At 36.8% G+C, this 18,780-nt stretch overlaps 1 protein-coding gene across 4 annotated transcripts in view; it reads right to left on the bottom strand.

The window, feature by feature from the left end:
- The window catches only part of RhoGEF3 (Rho guanine nucleotide exchange factor 3), a 207,778-nt gene that overhangs the window by 164,094 nt on the left and 24,904 nt on the right, over positions 1-18,780 (bottom strand). The window contains exon 2 of one of the 4 annotated variants that reach the window (XM_012297719.2): positions 901-1,195. The exons of the other annotated variants lie outside the window; for them this stretch is intronic. The gene's annotated coding sequence lies outside the window, so the exon portion shown is untranslated. The remainder of the gene's footprint in view (positions 1-900; positions 1,196-18,780) is intronic. 4 annotated transcript variants of the gene reach the window in all.

Genomic DNA, 18,780 nt, shown 5'->3' with positions numbered 1-18,780 from the left:
ATCCGTCGGTTAATAGATAACCGGGTCGTCGCCCTCGAGAGGTCGACAAGGCTTTTGGCAAAGAACGAGCAAAGAAGAAACGAAGGTGGGGGATTCGTCTTTCCTAGGTGACTATGTCTAGCAAAAGAAGTTGTGCAACGTGTGCAATGTGTTATAAAAAAAAAGTAGAACGGGGTCAAGGCGGTTCATCGTTCCTTTTTTACTAGAAGAAAATTGCCTTGAGCCAAAGTCTTTTATTTTTCTCCTGTTATTTTTTTGTTTTAATCCAACCAACTGTTTAACATCACAATTTATGTTTACCACCAACAACAAACGCTCGAGAGTAATTCGCTTCGATGAATCACGGTTTGCACTTATCGTTTTCGTTGCGATAAAAGTGTATGGCGATGCGCTTTCGTGTACGAGTACATTTAAGAGGTTGTTATTTATCGATACTGATATCGGTATCTGGGGATGTGCTGGAGATACGTGGATAGATCTGGGGTTGTAAAGATGTAGAGATATAGAAACTAATGTGGATTTCGGGATATGTGGGTCTATAGATTTGGGGTTATATGGAGGATATCATCTCGAGATGTAGGAATGTGGCAATACAGGCATTTAGAATTACAGGGAGGTTGTAGGAATCTGGGGTTATAAGGATCTGGGATAATGGAGACGCGGGTTACAAGAATTTCGAGCATAGGCATTTGAAGTACACAGATTTGAGGATATATGGGTTATAGGTACCAGGGTAAGATCTGGATTTATAGCGATCTTGCGAAATAGTGATTTGAGGATCTAAGAATCTAACTTAACAAAGATCTAAGGATTTAGAGATAGTTCCAAATCTAGAAGTCTAGAAATTCAGAAATTTGAAAAGCTAGAAACGTTTCCCTTTTACAACATTCAATGTCTCACCTGACACGTTTCATGCTCGTCCCATATTCTTCGAGTCCAAGTTCCAATATTGTCCATTTCTCGAGACTTCTCGTGTTCTGTTGTAAAAATTTCCGCTCCACGTGATTCCATCAGAAACAAAAACAATGTTCAACGGTAATTCAGGGAAGAGCCTTCCATTCGTGTTTCCTCTCTGATTATCGTGATCCTCGGCTGAAACCGTGCACGTGCTGGAAACATGTCGCGGAAAATCGTGTCACCTCTCGCGATGCACATTTCGAACACGATTTCTTACTCGATCTTCCCGCGAATACACCTGTTTGTACAAAAGCAGCTGGATCGATAATCATTTCGAAATGCGTCACTTTAAACTCGTCACCGAACAACGACCCGTAGGATCGATCACACGAAGCCGGAAAATGATCTTTCTTCGTAGAACATGTACTCCCTTTGTTCGTACGATCAAATGTTCACTGGCATACGATTTATTACCGCAACGTTAATTAATATTGACTCTTATTGCTAATGGAGAAACATCGAACGCATCGTTCGAGATGCAAAGTCTGTTGATGAGGAAATTTCAGTTCATCGCTTCGGAAGCATGATCGACGCCTCGTTACCCAAAAACACGCTTCAACGACGAGCTCTCGCGACTCGATTCGAACACATCGTTGTCAGGGATTTTCATTGTTGCTCCCCTTTTAGCATCAAACAGAAAATCGCGGATTAGTCCGGCACAATCTTTTGCCCGCTTTGAATGCTCGCCCTAAAAAGTGCAAAATGAAAAGCTGCTTTTTATTGCTCTGTGGGGGACTCGGTCGTTTCCACGGGATCACGAGCGCTTGTGCTACACGGATTTAACGTTGTTCCTGTTTCGAAAATACTTTTTTCGCTGATATCACTGTCCACTGTTCTTCCGCCGTCGAATCTTCCTCCTCGAATATCCTCATCGATTCCTAAAACGACAGTTGCCGATCGTCTCATACCTCGATTTCGAAAATAACGCACTTGAGAGTCGCTTGATCCCTCATCGATTTCGAAAATAATGCAGTCGAGAATCGTCTGATACCTCGTCGATTTCGAAAATGCACTTGAGAATCGCTTGATCCCTCATCGATTTCGGAAATCACTTGCCGAGAAGCGGAGTTTCAAATTGTACGAAGACTTATAATCTCTGCGAACGAAGGATTTGTTCAGAGTGCACATGCTCGAAACCTTTCGATGGAACCAACTTTAAATACCGGAGTGACGTGTTTCCGTAATCTTCGAAGCAAGAACGGAATTTTTGAAATCTCGCTCATTAGAATGGTTGTCTACGTCGAACATTTCGCGAGGGAGAGAAAAGAGGCAGCGTGCGAGAACGTTAAAGAAAAAGGTAGAAATGAATTTTCCGACAAGGCTCTTCCACCTCGTCAAGCTTATTTTTCTCAGGCGTCTTTCAACCTTCGTGAAAAATCGCTAGCTCCATTTACGTTTTCCTACACCTGCGACCTGACAATTTCTGCGACCATAACCGTAACTACCATGGAAATTCGATAATCTTTAAACTTGGTACTTTGGAGTACGGAGGTCAGGATCATTGGGATTTGGTGTTTGCAATTTATAATACTGGAAATTTGGAATTTTAGTATTTGAGAATTTTTGGATTTTGGAACTTGAGATTTTGGCAGTTGGAATTTTGAAAATTTGGAAGTTAGGATGTGCGATTTAAGATTTTGGAATTGGGAATTTTGGCATTAGGAATTTTGGAATTCGAATTTTTGGGAATCGAAATTTTGGAATTGGAAACTTTGGAATTCCAAATTTTGGATTTCGGAATTTTAGAATTGGAAATTTTGGAATTCCGAATTTTGGATTTCGGAATGTTAAAAATCGAAATTATGAAATTGGGAATTCTGGAATTCCAAATTTTGGAATTGGGAATTTTAGAAATCGAAATTATGGAATTGGAAATTCTGGAATTCCAAATTTTGGAATTGGGAATATTGGAATTCCAAATTTTAGATTTCGGAATTTTGGAATTGGGAATTTTGGAATTGGAAATGTTGGAATTCGGAATTTTGGAAATCTAAATTATGGAATTCGAAATTTTTGAATACCAAATTTTGGAATTGGGGATGTTGGAATTGGGAATTTTGGAATTTGGAATTTTTGGAATTGGGAATGTTGGAATTGGGAATTCTGGAATTCGGAATTTTTGGAAATCGAAATAATGGAATTCCAAATGTTGGAATTGGGAATTCTGGAATTCGGAATTTTGGAAATCGAAATTATGGAATTGGGAATTCTGGAATTCGGAATTTTGGAAATCGAAATTATGGAATTCAGAATTTTTGGAAATCGAAACGTTTAATTTTTTAAATGTTCCCATTCTATAATTTTGTACCTTTAAAATATTGTTCATTTTTTGCCCTTGAACTTCGGACTTGAACTCTTCAACCCTGAACCTTTTCAGTCAATTCAATATCTAAATCTTGAATAACGAATTTTCTAAACAAACTCCCATCACTCGATTTTGAATAAAATACCCTAACTTCATTCAAAATAAATCAGATCCCTACTTCTAAAAAATGCAATTCCACTTACCAGATTATTTGAATACCGTCCACATTACCAAAAGGAAACATCCAGCAAGAAATCTATAATGAATGAACAAAGGAATATCGAAGCAAAGTAAGAAACTCGAACAGATCGATGCTCGATACGCGTGAATTATACATCTGTCCGTATATTTCATCGTGTGGAACGTGTTCCAGCAAAGGGCGCACGTAATGTTAAAAAATGGGTGTAAAATCATGATCAATGTAGGTATCGTATAAAAAGAAAGAATAATATATCGAAGGAATAGTCATCCATTTGGCAGGTTGTTGGCCGAGCTTACACGCGCGAAAGACTTTACGACGAACGTAACTTCTTACAGCGACCAAAAGAATGGAACATACCGTCGTTCGTTCCCGTGAAAATCATACCGGTCGTTGTTTTATAATTTATCTCGATACCTGCGGTATCATTTTATCCGGCTGACTAGCGCTTTCCGATAACAAGATATCGATCCGTGGAAAATCCACGAAAAACTTTCTGTTCTTGAACTGTCGCGCTCCCATAATTCGTATTATTCAATTTCACCATTGTCTCGTTATCGAACTGTTCGGTTCCGAAGGAAAACACGATATACGGGCTTGAGCAATTCTTTTCTGGACTCGCTATTCAATCTACAGAAACTATAACTCTGGTATTTTTGTGTTGAAGATTGGGCAGTATTGAAATTTTTATAATAAACAATCAATAAGAGATAATATCGAAGGTATAAAGGGGGCATTTGGAAATTTGGGTAGGTGGAAATTTGAGAATTTGGAGATTTGGGATTTGGAAATTTTGGGGTGTTGGAGTTGGAGGATTTGGGGATTCGACAATTTTGGGATTTGGTAATTTGATAATTAGGGGATTTGGGAATTTAAAGGCGTGAAAATTAGGGAGTGCAAGGATTTGAGAATTTCAGAATTTTGGAAGTTGGCAATTTGAGAAAGTGGAAATTGGGAGGAGTGAACATTTGAGAATTTGGGGGTTTAGGGGTTTGAAAATTTTAGAATGTGGAAAACTGAGAGCTTTGGAATTTGGAAATTTTGAAAAATTGCAATTGAAGGATTTGAGGATTTGACACTTTCGAGATTTGAACATTCAGAAATACCGTAATCGAAAAATTTGAGAATTTATATCAAAACTTCTAAATATTGAAATTTAATAATTTGGAGACCTGATCTGAAAATTTGACAATCTCCTACCACGTAACTCTCACCCAGCCATTTCCAAAATTATACCTCAAAGATGGATTAAGTGTTACTAAAAGTACAATCGATCAAGATAAATCTAAATCCGAAAAAAGATTGATACTCGAATAAAATCGTCTCGGAAGCTTATTATCCCCGGAAACATGGAAGATCGATTTTCAGATCTACCGCATCAATCGCGACATAATTTATGCAGAGAGCGTTCTCTCGACGTATAATAACATTCGACGTCGCTTTAACGCGCCAACGAAATTCATTTTCAGTAGCTATCCGACAAATTCTCCTTCAAACGCGAACTGATCAACGAGATTATTATTTTCGAGATTATAACAAGCCCCGAATCACGGTGTAACTACAAACTATTCGAAACATTCTGACCAATCGGATGCTGTTCAAAAGGAAGGATGTACTACGAATTTCAGAGGTTCACAATTTATTCGTAACCGGAAGGGATAACCTTTGTAAAGATGAAAGTGTATGAAGGATGGTTATACTTTATCAAAAAAATTCACCTCTCTTGACAGAAAATGAAAAACGAAGCAAAGCTGACGATTTGTCAAAGGATTGTCAAATCGAAACACGATAGAGAATTGTGTAAAATCTATGTAGAATTTGATGAAAATTTCTGAGTTAATTTTTCAGTAATTAAAATCTTATTCAGAGATATGAGATATGGTTATTCGTATTTGATATGATCAATCTTGATAAATTTTTTAATTGGTATACTCAAAAATTTCAAATTAACAAATCACTCTATCTATACATTTTTAAGTTTTCTAATTTGCGACTTTACAAGCTATTTACTGTTACAAGTTGTTTGCTAGTTTACATTGATATTAGCTTTGTTATTAGATAAAAATTGTAAAACATTCAAAGTGATCTCCCCTATTTTTTTTAAGAACGGTAGGAAATTATTTGGAGCGATTTAATGGTGTTTCGTACACAATTACCGTGATATTCGCAGACACTGTCTTTCAAATTCGATGATTCTCCTGTAATTGTTCCCGCAAATTATTCCCTTTGAGTCGGTCGTGAAAGGTCGACATTCGGTATGCCGAGACACCACTTTGATCAGTTAATTGACTCGATGGACCAATAGTAATTAGCACACGAATCTTAATTCGCTTTTTACTGGCGACTTACCAGCTTTCCAGGAATTTCGAACATCCCCAGCGCGTTTGTGACTTTACCATTCCCATCTCGCATGTCATACGTGTAATTATTTGGATTTCAAATGTCACTGCGGGATTTGAATAATCCTTTAGACGGTCGAGTTCAAAATTCAATTTATACGATTACTTGGATTTCATACTCTTATGCAGAACCTTCATAATTTATCAAACTCGAAATTGATTTTCTACGATTATTTGCATATCAAACGTTAACTCAAAGCTTTGTGCGTTGAATTCGAAATTGATTTCGTAGAATTATTTACATTTCATGCTTTACCTCAAATCCTTGATTATTCGACAAATTTTAAATTGATTTTGTTGAATTATTTACGTTAGGTCAACTGAGGGTTTTTTGTCATTTGTCGAGCTTTAAATTCATTTTATTCTGCTATTTGTGTTTTTTTCACATAAGATTTAGGTATTTATCAAATTCAAAGTTGACTGTACACAATTATCTATATTTTACCTCAAGATTATACGGTAATTCAAGATTTGTGTCATTTGTTAAATTGAACTTTGATTTTGAACAACTTGCACTTGTAACATTCACTCAAAACTTGCATAAATCATCTAATTCAAAACTGACCCTTATTATTTTGGTCCTCATAATCTTAAATTTTAAATAAATCATCAAATTTAAAATTGAATCCGAATAATCATTTATGTCATACTCCACTTGTCAATTATAGTAATTCAAAGATTCCTCAAATGTCACTACACCAGAACCTAAAGAGTTAAGTATCCGACATACTCCCACAAACAGAACATTACGAACAATAATGGAAACATAAACGTAACTTTCACAAACAGCGCGCAAGTTAGGTAAATTAGTCGAGGGAGGAAAAAATAATAATTGTATGGAACTTACGGCTCGTAATGTCTTTAACCTTTCATTCTTACAATACGCTGTATACAGGGATACGGTGGAGTAGGCTTGACGAGAGTAGAGGATTGCTCTCGAGGCAGAGAAGTGACACAGAGTAAAAGAATGATGGAAGTAGGGGAGAACATGGAAGAGAATATTTCAGTGTTACGCATGCCGGAATGCATTGTAGTAAGCCGCAAACACTGATTACCGATGTTCATCTAAAAAACGAGGTACAATACCGAACAAACTGTTGTCCCGATTTCGTTCAGGGCCGTCACCGATATTTTCGGAGCCTGTTCATCGAATATTCCTCACAATATTTCGTATCGGGACATTTGTACATTTCTCGATCGTTATTGATTCAATTCGTACTTTACGTATCGTACCGCTCGTATCTTTTGTACTCTTCTTTTGTACTCGTATTTCGTTGGGAAACATTTTGGATAATTTAAATTATTTCCGGGACTTTTAGTATAAAGCTTGTTGAAAAAGTGGAAGGTAAATGTTTGTTTAAAGGAAACTGTAGGCGAGTGGTGATAGAATGTGTATAAGACACGTGACTGACCTCTAATATCAAACACCATACTAAAGCAATAAAATAATGTCTCGAGTCTATAATTAAAATATCTGATACAAATTACTAACACAAAAATATGAAAGTAAAAAGTTAGAAGAACACCTGAAGAAAAACTATTCTTATCGAAAACCTGGATCCGCAGAGTTCACAGCCTAACCCAGACACTCCTACGCTTCGTCTTAATTAAGAAAAGCCTACATCGCACCCTGGTGTGCATAGTTGTCCGCATATTTAATAATTTAGGTAAGCAGGTATAATTTGTTATTTTCTAACGAAATTCCTGTGTTTTCGTCCTAACTCGACAGCGGAATGAAATCAGAAAGAAAAATTACGGGAGCATCTTTGAAAGAACACAAACAGCGTATCCTCTGTTTGTCGGCTGTATGCCGCATCATAAATGCTACAAAGCAAAGAAGAACGGTGTCAGGAATAGAGACAAAAAAAGGAACGTGATCCAATTTCAACGGCAACACCCGCAAACGCGTAACACCGTGTCCGTTTAAAACGGAAGATTTAGTTTAAACGCGACAAACGGTGCTTCGACAAACGGCAAACTATAAATAACGTTGTACAAACACGGACCGAAATTGAAGTACCGCAAAAACCGCGTTCGGTCTAGTTGGAACGCTACTAATGACTTTACTATTCCGCGTTAGCGTTGTGTGCGGTGTCACAGCCAAGTATCGCGAAACCCTCGTTAAACGTCGCGGTATGATTGAACGTCGAGACCCTCGGCCAGCAAAAACGCGACAACTTTTACGAAGCAGCTAATAGAGCAACGTTGACCAAACGAGCAAGAAGAGTCTATTGTTCGCGGCAGACGGGGCAAGAAAAAAGGCTGAAAAGGTTAAGCCGGCAAACGAGTCGGACAGACACGGAAGGAAGCAAGGTGCACGGGGTCATTGTCCTGTAAAAGGCGCGTAGCTTCACGTTTCCGCGAGAACCTCGGCTACAAAGCCGGAAGAGTCCCTCTGACTCTTGTTTCCAGAACGAAAACCGGGCAAAAGGTGTCTGGTTTACCGTTCGTTCGAGCGTTTATCATCCCATGCTCGGCGAGGAGGAGTCGGAGTCCCGGAGCCGTGTCACGCGTCACAACATCGTCGGTTCACACGCGACCCGTACGCGACACGCCGAGGAGGATCGACGCAGACGAAGAGAATCGAGCAGACGTCATGTCGCGTCACCAGCATCGTGCATTTTCATCACACACCCACTATAACGTTCGGTTAACGAGCGGCACGGGTTCCACCGGGACCCGGTAACGGATTCGACACACGTTTCCTCAGGGTCGTAGTAGGACTCGAGAGGCGTTGAAAAGAGGGTGCTCGAAGGGGGAGGTGGAGAACGCGTATCGTCCGCGTGTGTCTTTTGGGCTGCCGGTCCCAACGTTGACTGCACCATCGGACTTTATCGCGCTACTAGCCACCGCCACCACCTCCATCGCCACCACCACTGCCGCCACCACCGGAGCTATCGTGGCCGCCGCCACCGACGCCACCGTCGACGACGACGACGACGCCGTCGCCTCGCGTTGCTTATCGATTTTTCCGCGCAGCCTCCGCCGCCGGAGCACACGGACCGCCAAAGTCTACTGGATAGTTTTAACGTACTCGCTTGCTGATACTTTAACCCCTTCACCTGTTCCGCCTTCCTTTTCTTTTTCTATTGCTGTTTTCGCTGCTATCAGGCTCATCTTTTTCCAGAACAAGGGAAAGGTTGCTACGATAGGAACCTTCTTTCGAATACACCTTTTTTCCTGCTGTTGCAAATGTTAGCCGATCAATTTATATTGTCAATATTTCGGGGCGGGCGTATGTTGTCAACATCGATGTTGACGGTACTGCTGCCACGGATGAGATATGGGGTTTTCAATATTCTTTTCACGTGTACATTCATAAAGTCTCGAATTGAGATATTCGTAGATGGAACTACAAATTTTTTAATTTTCAAACTCAGGAATTTGTAAATTATTAAAATACCTAGTCTACCTCGACTTCCAAGTCTCTGATCAAACCCTGTTTCCAAATTTTGAAGCAATCTGTATATCCATAAAATTTCATACTACAAAATGTTTCTAAGCTTAATAAACTGACAAATTTGCAAATTTCCAAGTCTTTTTAATTTCAATAAGTACTGCAATGAGTGTTTTCAGTAATGTATAAATACTCCATTCTTGTCAACTAAGCAACAATCTTTATATATTAGCAAATATTGTTACATTGGTAGTTTAAAAATGTAAAATAGTGATAGGGAGACTAGTATTAATAATAAATGAATGTTCGTTACGCTGTATAATATTTCGGACGGAATACTTTCTCTGTAAAATAAAACGAAGATGGGTTTTTCAATTCTTTTATGCGTTCTCCAAGCCTTTTATTGATCGCGTTTCTGTTGATCTTTCTTCCATGGCCTCGTTACTGTGGAATCTGAAATCTCTCGGCGGCTTTATGAACGGGTTACGTTCTTTTGTTTGTAATAAACGACGAATATGGCTTTTGTCGTTCGAGTACTTTGCAATTACTTCAATATTTAATTGAAATTTTGTAGGTCTTTCGCGTGGGAATGATTTAAAGGCCCAGCCGATAGTACGCGAAACGAAATGTTTCGTAAAATTCAATCGCTGAAATGCCCGTCTCTATCCTTTTATCGTTTTAACCGGCGTTGAACAATTTTCGGACGTTCTTAGTTCGTCTCTTGACGCGAAGTCAACTTGGCAACAATGAGTTCGCTGGAAAAATGTGAAAGAGCACTCATAAAAACGAAGCTCAAAGGAAGACATTTTCCTCCGAAAAGACGAAACGTTCCTAAGATAGAATGCGCGATTTCGTGGAAAGATTTCATGGAAAAAGCAAAAGACGGAAACTACCGCTCCACTTTCGTATTCTACGATCTTTTATTCGTAGATCTGCCGTCCCGTTCGTCGCGCCGGTGCTTCCTTCAAAGCCGAGAATGGCCAACAGCCGGCATTCTCGCTAACGAACGAGTCACGAATTTACACCGACCGTTAAACGATGTTTGCATTCGTTAGACAAAATTGATGTAACGTCGAACCAATCTTCTCTCTATAAAATCGACGGAAACAAAAAGTACTCATGACCTTACTACTGTGGAATGGAAAAATTATACGATCCTTTTAGAAGAGGTTAGAATGATAAAATGGGAAAATTGTAGAGTAGAAAAGGAGTAAAATAAAAGAGTAAAATCATGAAAAAATAAATTAGAAAAAAAATAGTGTAACAGGAAATAGAACATTGAATTACCAAAATAGTGAAACGATTCGCATAAGAACAAGATTCTCGTCATCTTTACCGTTCGGGTCAAAATTAGCCAGACATCGTACTGTCTCTGCAAACACATCTATATCTAGTAATCATCGAGTCGACAACTCAGGTGTTCCACACGATAGTGTATAGACTCAGTGTGTTTGGCTATGTGTTCACACATGTGTGCGTTTTGTGGTGTGGTTCCCCATGTAATTTGACATGTTTACGCGTGTATACCAGTCTGTCCCGTTTTGTGGTTGCATGGGGAAACATGGTGTTTTCTACAATATTCCTAATGTGTCTAAACGTGTATACATATTAATATATTTGTATAATCTTCCAGGTATTAACATATGTAGGTATGTATCAAAATAATTTTCCAAGTGTTTGTGCATATGCAAATCTATCAGTATACATATATTACGTAGACATTAGTATGATAATCTTAGGAGTATACATATTCTACATGCGAGTATTTACCTATGTACGTGTACATTTATCAATATACATATTTCATGTAGATTCGAGTGACATTTCATAGACTTACCTATTAAGTGTACATATGTATACATATTTTATGATACGGTTCCTTACACGTTCTCATATGCAAGTTTCTTTTTAAATATATATGCTGGTACACGTGTAAGTCGATGAGTACTTATTTGGCGTAAACATGGGCGTGCATGCGAATAAATACGAATACGTTAACTATGATACAGTTAGTTAGTCAGCGAGTTGGTTTATTAACATTAGGAGCATCAAAGGCTAAGGAATGACTTGGTTTACATTACCTCTTAACTTTCACTCAACTTGTACTCTCACATGAACACACCTTTATTTACACGTATTACATTTAAACCCTCTTAACGTATCCGGCTTATCCTACCTACAAACGCCCTTAATCCCTTACTTTCTTTAATTTACTCTTTACCGTGTCCCTAACCGTTTAACTGCCTGTTTCTTCTCACTTCTCTTCAACGCTTTTGTACAACTTGTTTTCTTCATCTCGAAGCCATATCTTTTGTAAGTCTATTCTCTGGGAAATACTTATATTTTACTGCTTAATTCTTAATTCTCATTAGGAACACACATTGTATCGCTACTTTTCTATAAAACATTTATCAAGTTAATTGGAACGCATCAGAAATGAATTGACATAGTTGAAAATGTAAATTGACAGCGAAAGATTGGCAGACTCGGAAATTTGTTGTTTTCAGAATGGAATTTGGATCAGTAAAGCAATCTTTCTCCGGTGATCAGCATGATGCCCAGTCTCGATTACACGGTGGATAATTACGGTAACAGAATTGGTCTATGGTTGATAGGTACAGTTCACTAGTGGGTCAATCTCTGCAGCGTGTTGCGAGTTCAGTGGTATGAGTCAACGATTGGCGAACCGCTCGATTTACTAGCCCTCCAATTTACATGTAAACGGTTCATAGTTGTATCGTTTTTATGTTAAAGGGAACCGAGTAATACAATAATGCCTAGTCATATCTTTGTTACAATAATGCGATAGTGTAATCATGCGGTTGTAAACTATTATGCAATCGATTTTGATATTGTTCTTTGGAGATTTGGGAATTTAGTAATTTGGAAAGATGAAGAATTAGAAACATGGGAGTTTGAAACTTGAAAGATTGAAGTATTGAAAAATGAGAAAATGGAAAACTCGAAAAATTGAAAAATTAACGAATTGAAAAACTAAAAATTTGAAGAATAGAAAAATTGAAAAATTGAAAAATGGAAAAACTGAAGAATTGAAAAACTGAAGAATCAACTAATTGAAAAATTAAAAAACTGAAAAACTGAAAAATTGAAAAATGGAAAAACTGAAGAATTAACTAATTGAAAAATTGAAAAACTGAAAAACTGAATAATTGAAAAATGGAAAAATTGAAAAACTGAAGAATTGAATAATTGAAAAATGGAAAAATTGAAAAACTGAAGAATTGAATAATTGAAAAACTGAAAAATTTGCAAACTTGAAAACTTGTAAATATTCCAATGCACAAATTACAAAGAACTTAATTCTCAAAAATTAAAAATGAAGAAATTTGAAAAAGTAAAAATTTAAACATAATTCTGAAAATGTCTGCGACGATATGTACGAGACATTTTACGTGTCTAACGCAAAATGTGATCACCTTCGTCCCCATTTCCCAGAAAATCCAAGCTCAAACTGCATTCCATGATAGCAAAAATAAATTATCGAAGTGGAAAATTAAAACGTGAAACGAAGTAAATTTATTTTGCCGTAGCATTCGCGCAAATGTACGCGTGTGTACGAGCAGCGATTCAAAGAATTGCTGGCCATCTACGTGCCAGTTTAGTTTCGCAAATTCCTCTTTTAGGAAGGTAGGAAATGTTCGAGCAGTCGTAATTTTTCGTGAATGATTTTAGCGAGGCTTTACGTCGGAAAAAAGAGGCTATTTACTGAAAGGCCCGGTAATTTTGGAATAAAAGAGAGAAACCACTAACGACTGTTCATCTTCGAATAGGCCATTATTTTTATGCCACTATATTCATTACGCGCGTTTGTTTTAAAGTACCTGGATTAATGTACTATTAAATCATAGTATCAAGTTAGTAAGACGTGGCCGTAAATCTATTTCTCGTTACACGGACCTGCGGGCTAAACAGAGTCAAAACTCGACTCTCAAGTTGGCAACAGCTTGACGAACGTGGTAATAATGGAAGGATGCTTGAGATTTGGTATTAAGACTTGGTCACTTTCGTAACTACTTTCATAGTAATTGATAACTAGTGATTAGCAAAATCTTGTAGAAAGAAATTTTTATGATCCAGTACTGAGCAAATAGAAGCAAATTTTATAAGTCTCATAACTAGAAAATTTTTAAGATTGCACAAAAATGCAAAATTTGAAACTTTTCAATCTGCAAGTAAGAAAGTTTGTAAATTTCTAAATTTTTAAATTTTAAAATAACTATGTTCCACAGTTGAAAAACTTGAAAGTGTGAAACTATAAATTTGAATATTTGAATATCTGATACTAAAATTTTTGTATAAATTACCGACAACCTGTTACCAAACTTTCTTAACGATCATTTCACAGACAAATTACAATTCGAAGCAGGAAATGATAAAGTATGTTAATCAGTCTTATGCAGTACTTCATCAACACCTCAGCTCGCGTGCCACTAATTAATCACATTCAAAAGTTTATGAAGTGATACCGTTACACATTATATAAGCGAACATCTTACAACAGTATTGTTGTTCCGAGATAATTCGAAACGATAATAATCACGCGATGTTAATAGAGACAGGCAAGTTTCCGACACCGGAACTATGACGGTTATTAAAAGTGTAAGGAAAGAAGAGATGATGTATCGAAATATCACCGCTGAATATTCTGTTTTCCACTCAGCAGTTCCAAACACTGGTTAATAGTGATGGAAGATGCATTAAAGGGATATTAACACTTTCACACCGTTAGGGAAACTTTGGCATCAACAAATCATTATGCATGCACCAGATTATACTACCTAAACTTCAAGATTGATATTCTGCGAATCAACAGATGTAACAAATTAACATCCATAGGAAGTGATATATAATATAATTAAATAATCGTATAACATCTTTTTTACATAGACTCGTATTAACTGTACATTCACTGAGAAAATGAATTTAAATTATTAGTAATATTATATTAAACACGTGTATTACATATGAAGTATCAAGTAGCAAGTTCAGATTGAAAATTAAAAAGCGATCATATTCTGAATGACTATTTGTACAGCAGATGTTTTCATTGAAATATTAAACGCGTTAGTACGTTCATTCATCATCGATCGACAATGAGAATTTGATTAAATTTTAAATATTTAAAAAATGAACCCGGTGGAATATATTGAAAATACCACTAGAATTATACTGATAATATAAAGTGGACTAAAATGTGTATAAAAGTATTTAATGTTTTTAATAATCTATCTCCTTTATGGACCTTACTTTCGCTGTGCGGTTAATGAGTTTATTTTTAAAGGTACATAAGAGTAAAAAAATCTGCACGAGTTTATAAAATTAGTAAATAACGCAAGGTTAGAACTAAAGGATCGAACCAGATTTCTTTACGCTCAAGTCTGATCTCAGAAGAATGACTCTACTTGATGCTAGTAGTGCTACTCAATCTGTAGCCAGGCAATAAAAGGAGTAACGCTTACGCCAGCGAGTTTCTCGCGATAATAGGTGATCTTCGAAACGAAAAAAGGTGGAGAAAGAATTTTATAGTACCTTTATGAGAGCGTTAACACGTTCACTGTCACAACATTAGATAGGTGATAGGTGGTAGATTAATAATTTTATTTTTTAATTCAAACTTCTCTGTTATATAATTGTTACGGTATTAAAGGAGAAATTAAATAATATAAGGTGATTATAATTTTTGAAGTTATAAATTTTTATGTGTGGAAATGAGGTAGTTGGAAAACCTGCAATTATCTGAACTTGTAGATTTAAAGATTTGTAAAGTTGTAGGTTTAAAGATTTGGAAGTTTGTAAACTTGTAAATATGTAGATTTGTAGATTTAAAGATTTGGAAGTTTGCAAAGTTGTAAATTTGTAAATGTGTAAATTTGTAAATTTGCAAATTTAAAAATCTTAAGATCTATAAAGTCATAGAGTTAAAAAGGTGAAAGTTTGAAACCTTGAAAATCTATAAATTTACAATTTTAATTAATAATAAAAATACCAAGTGTCCATCACCAATAACCCCCACACAGTACCCAATCCCCCTTCTCTAATTCCCAAATACATAAACTTAACCATAAATTAATCAACCAAGTGTAACTCATCCACAAGAGCATCACATTAGAAAGCAATGTTACAAAAGTGAAGGGTTGATTTAATCTTTCGCTACGAATCTTCGGCCGACACGAATTAATTAAACCGAACACCGAAAAGGATGACCCTAATGAGATAGGGCTCTGAAAATTAAACAATCCTCGCAAGACTCCGTTTCCCGATATTCTTTCAATCCTTCGTTGTTCAATTCAACAGAAACAGAGTAAAGCTTCACGGAAACAAATTCATTCGATCCGGAATGAATTTAACGGTCTGGCCGCGAGATTTTATTTTACGGGAGAAGATTAAAAATTTGTGAACTCTATGCACGCTTTCGAAGCAAGGATCGCGTAATTAAACCGAGCGAACGTTTGCAGTGGACGTTATTCAAACTGGAGAACCCAACGTTCTCTATTTTAAACAACACTCGGGGTTATATGACTAGAAGAATTTGAGTGATACAAGGTTAAATATACGATTATATTTTTATTGTATATATTCGTTTTTAATTATTATGTTCATTATCACAATCATCATGATCATAATCATTATAATGACAATCACAATTATCACAATCATCACCACAATCATTATAATTAATATCATAATCATCGCCACAACCATCATCATAATCATCATAATAATCACCATCATAATCGTCATCATAATCATTATAAATTTCATCACGAACATCATCACAATCATCATAATCATTATCACGGTTAAAAGATTATATTTTTATTACACATGTTCACATATGTATACAATCATACTTTGATCATACATTTTCCTAGTAGACGACGATTCATGCAAGTTGGAAAGTTAGATTGTTGTATACCCATATAGATTCATGAAAAATATTCTGGGAAATACAATCGATGAAGTATCGTAGCTAGAAAGGTTTTCCGAAGTGAAACGATAAAGGATCGTTCTTTGAAGAACACCAGGAAATGGGGATAAGGACGAGCGCGAGGGACATTCAGATAAATTCAGAAAACAGTACATCTCCCGGAAATCTCTTTTCTAGTTGCTGCAAGTGAGGGATAGACAGTGGAACAAGTACAGATAAGTACCTATACAACTGCGGTCATGAACGGCGGAACAGACTATACCATTTTCAAACTGCTAAGAGACGACATTTTCAAAGTCAAAAATTTATGTGTGTCTTCTGATGTGCAAATTTTTTGATATTCAAGTATGAAAATTTTTGGATGTTCAAGTATGAAAATTTTTAGATGTATGCAAAGTGAATGTTCAAGTATCTAAAATTCTAAAGCTTCAACTCTTCAAATCTCAAATTCTCAAACTTCAATTTACCAAACCAGAAATTTCCTAAAGTTCGTTTTCCAAATTTAATAATTTCGGATCAAATATTTTTATAAACTAAGTCGAAAACCAACAACCGAAACGTGACCGTATTATCAAGAAAATACACGCCGCTACAATTTATCTGATAAAATTGAACAGCATCTGTTGTTGTTCCTGCGATTTCTGCAAACGATTCGTGCACGAGTTTCGACAAATGTGCGGCGCATAAAAGTGTAAAAGGCATGGGGAGTCCTGGTAGCAGGAGAAACGGTCTTTTGTTCGTGAAAGATCGATTTCGAGCTAATCTCGAATATCTCTGGACAGGAAGTACGCAAGCCAGAAAGGCAGGTCACTGATCGAACGATATATTGAGTTTCCGTGTACAGTGGCGTCAATTTCGAGAGTGTCCATCCATAATCCTTAGCTCCTCGGTCAGTATACAGGATAATGTATATACTTATCGGTATACGGAGTGTCCTCCTTCCTAAATCTAGGAGCTTTTTAACTTCGCACAACGTACGCTATATTTTACGAGAATAAAGAATAGAAGTTGCGCTTTTATGATGGCGCCGGTGTTTCCTGTTCGCGCGAGAAACTTTCTCGTTTCGTTGAAATTATAGCGTGCGCGTTGTAAAAGAAAATTAACGAGTCGGAAGAGATGTAAAATACATTTTATAATTATTTTATTGGAGACTAATTTATGAAGAACGATGACGAACGACGTTATGTGCCCGGTGCATAATTCAGTTCTATAGGATGTCTCACAATTAGGGTAAGGATGTAGGAATCTGAAGATATAGGAATCTGATACTTCCGATTTATATGAATTTCGAAATTGATTAAGTTTCATGAGAATTCGGCAACTTGCAGTTTATAACCTCATGACTTGAGAATGTGACCTCAGAATTTGGAAACCGTAAAATTTCATCTTATCGAGAATCGAGTTTTTGGTAGCCGATGAAGTTAGAAATTCCTCCTGCAATAAATGCGATAAGGAAGTTCGATATCTATCGGTTATTATCGTCGAAATTCGATAAGGGAAGATATCCGAAAAGTTTAGCATGCAGGAAAGAGTAGTTAAAGTATTATTTTCATTATCGTTCGCTTCTTTCCCGAAAACTTGGTATCGTCATACGGGTAGGCGTTACGTGAAAGCTTCTAAGGAAGTTGAGGAAGTTCGGATCGCAAATTGACTGGGCGTATTAAAGGTACCGGTATATACTTGATCGTAATTGAAATCTCGAAAATCAAGATTTCAGATAAGGACTGCTCTCGTCGTGCGACGTTCGCTCGAACGATCGCCTGTTTATCTTGCAATGTAATATAGCAAACCGAAGAAAATGTTTTAATTATACAAGTTTCCTCACAATTAGTGTAGGTCGGGTAGAAATGAGGGCAGCTGACGTGTCTGAATAAGATTTTCCCTTGCGAAAATGAGATTTGAAGCTTCGCTTTTGAATTATTAACCCCTGACGTGACATTTATTTATCATATGCTTCAGTCAAGACTAACTGTTCAGGGCTATAATATTAAAACGAACAAAGAAAAGTAAAATGTAACTATTTTGTATTCAGGGATCCTTGATAATGTAACTTATAGCTGGACCTAAATTTCAAGTTGAGTATTCAAAATTTAAGTAAGGTCACTTTTGAGCTGTAAGTGCGCTACGAGTGAGACTCGAAGTACGGGAAGGGGTTAAGGAGAAACATGGACCAATCAGAGGATTACGTGTGCGCAGACGTGAGAGTGACAGCTTCGAATTTGGTTATTTGGGAGTTGAGGGATTTGGGAATTGGGGAAAGTGGAAATTGGGAAAATTGGGAATTGGAAGAATTGGGAATTGGGAGAATTGGGAATTGGGGAAATTAGGAATTGGGGGAATTAGAATTGGGAGAATTGGGAATTGGGAAAATTGGGAATTGGGGAAAGTGGAAATTGGGGAAATTAGGAATTGAGGGAATTAGAATTGGAATAATTGGTAATTGGGGTAATTGGAATTGGGAAAATTGAGAATTGGGGAAAGTGGAAATTGGGAAAATTGGGAATTGGGGAAAGTGGAAATTGGGGGAGTTAAAATTGGGAAAATTGGGAATTGAGAAAATTGAAATCGGGAAAA

The sequence above is a fragment of the Megachile rotundata genome, chromosome 1 (genome assembly GCF_050947335.1).
Source record: "Megachile rotundata isolate GNS110a chromosome 1, iyMegRotu1, whole genome shotgun sequence".
Classification (NCBI taxonomy): domain Eukaryota; kingdom Metazoa; phylum Arthropoda; class Insecta; order Hymenoptera; family Megachilidae; genus Megachile; species Megachile rotundata.
The sequence above is the reverse complement of the archived record's forward strand: the minus strand, read 5'-3'. Positions and strand labels throughout refer to the sequence as shown.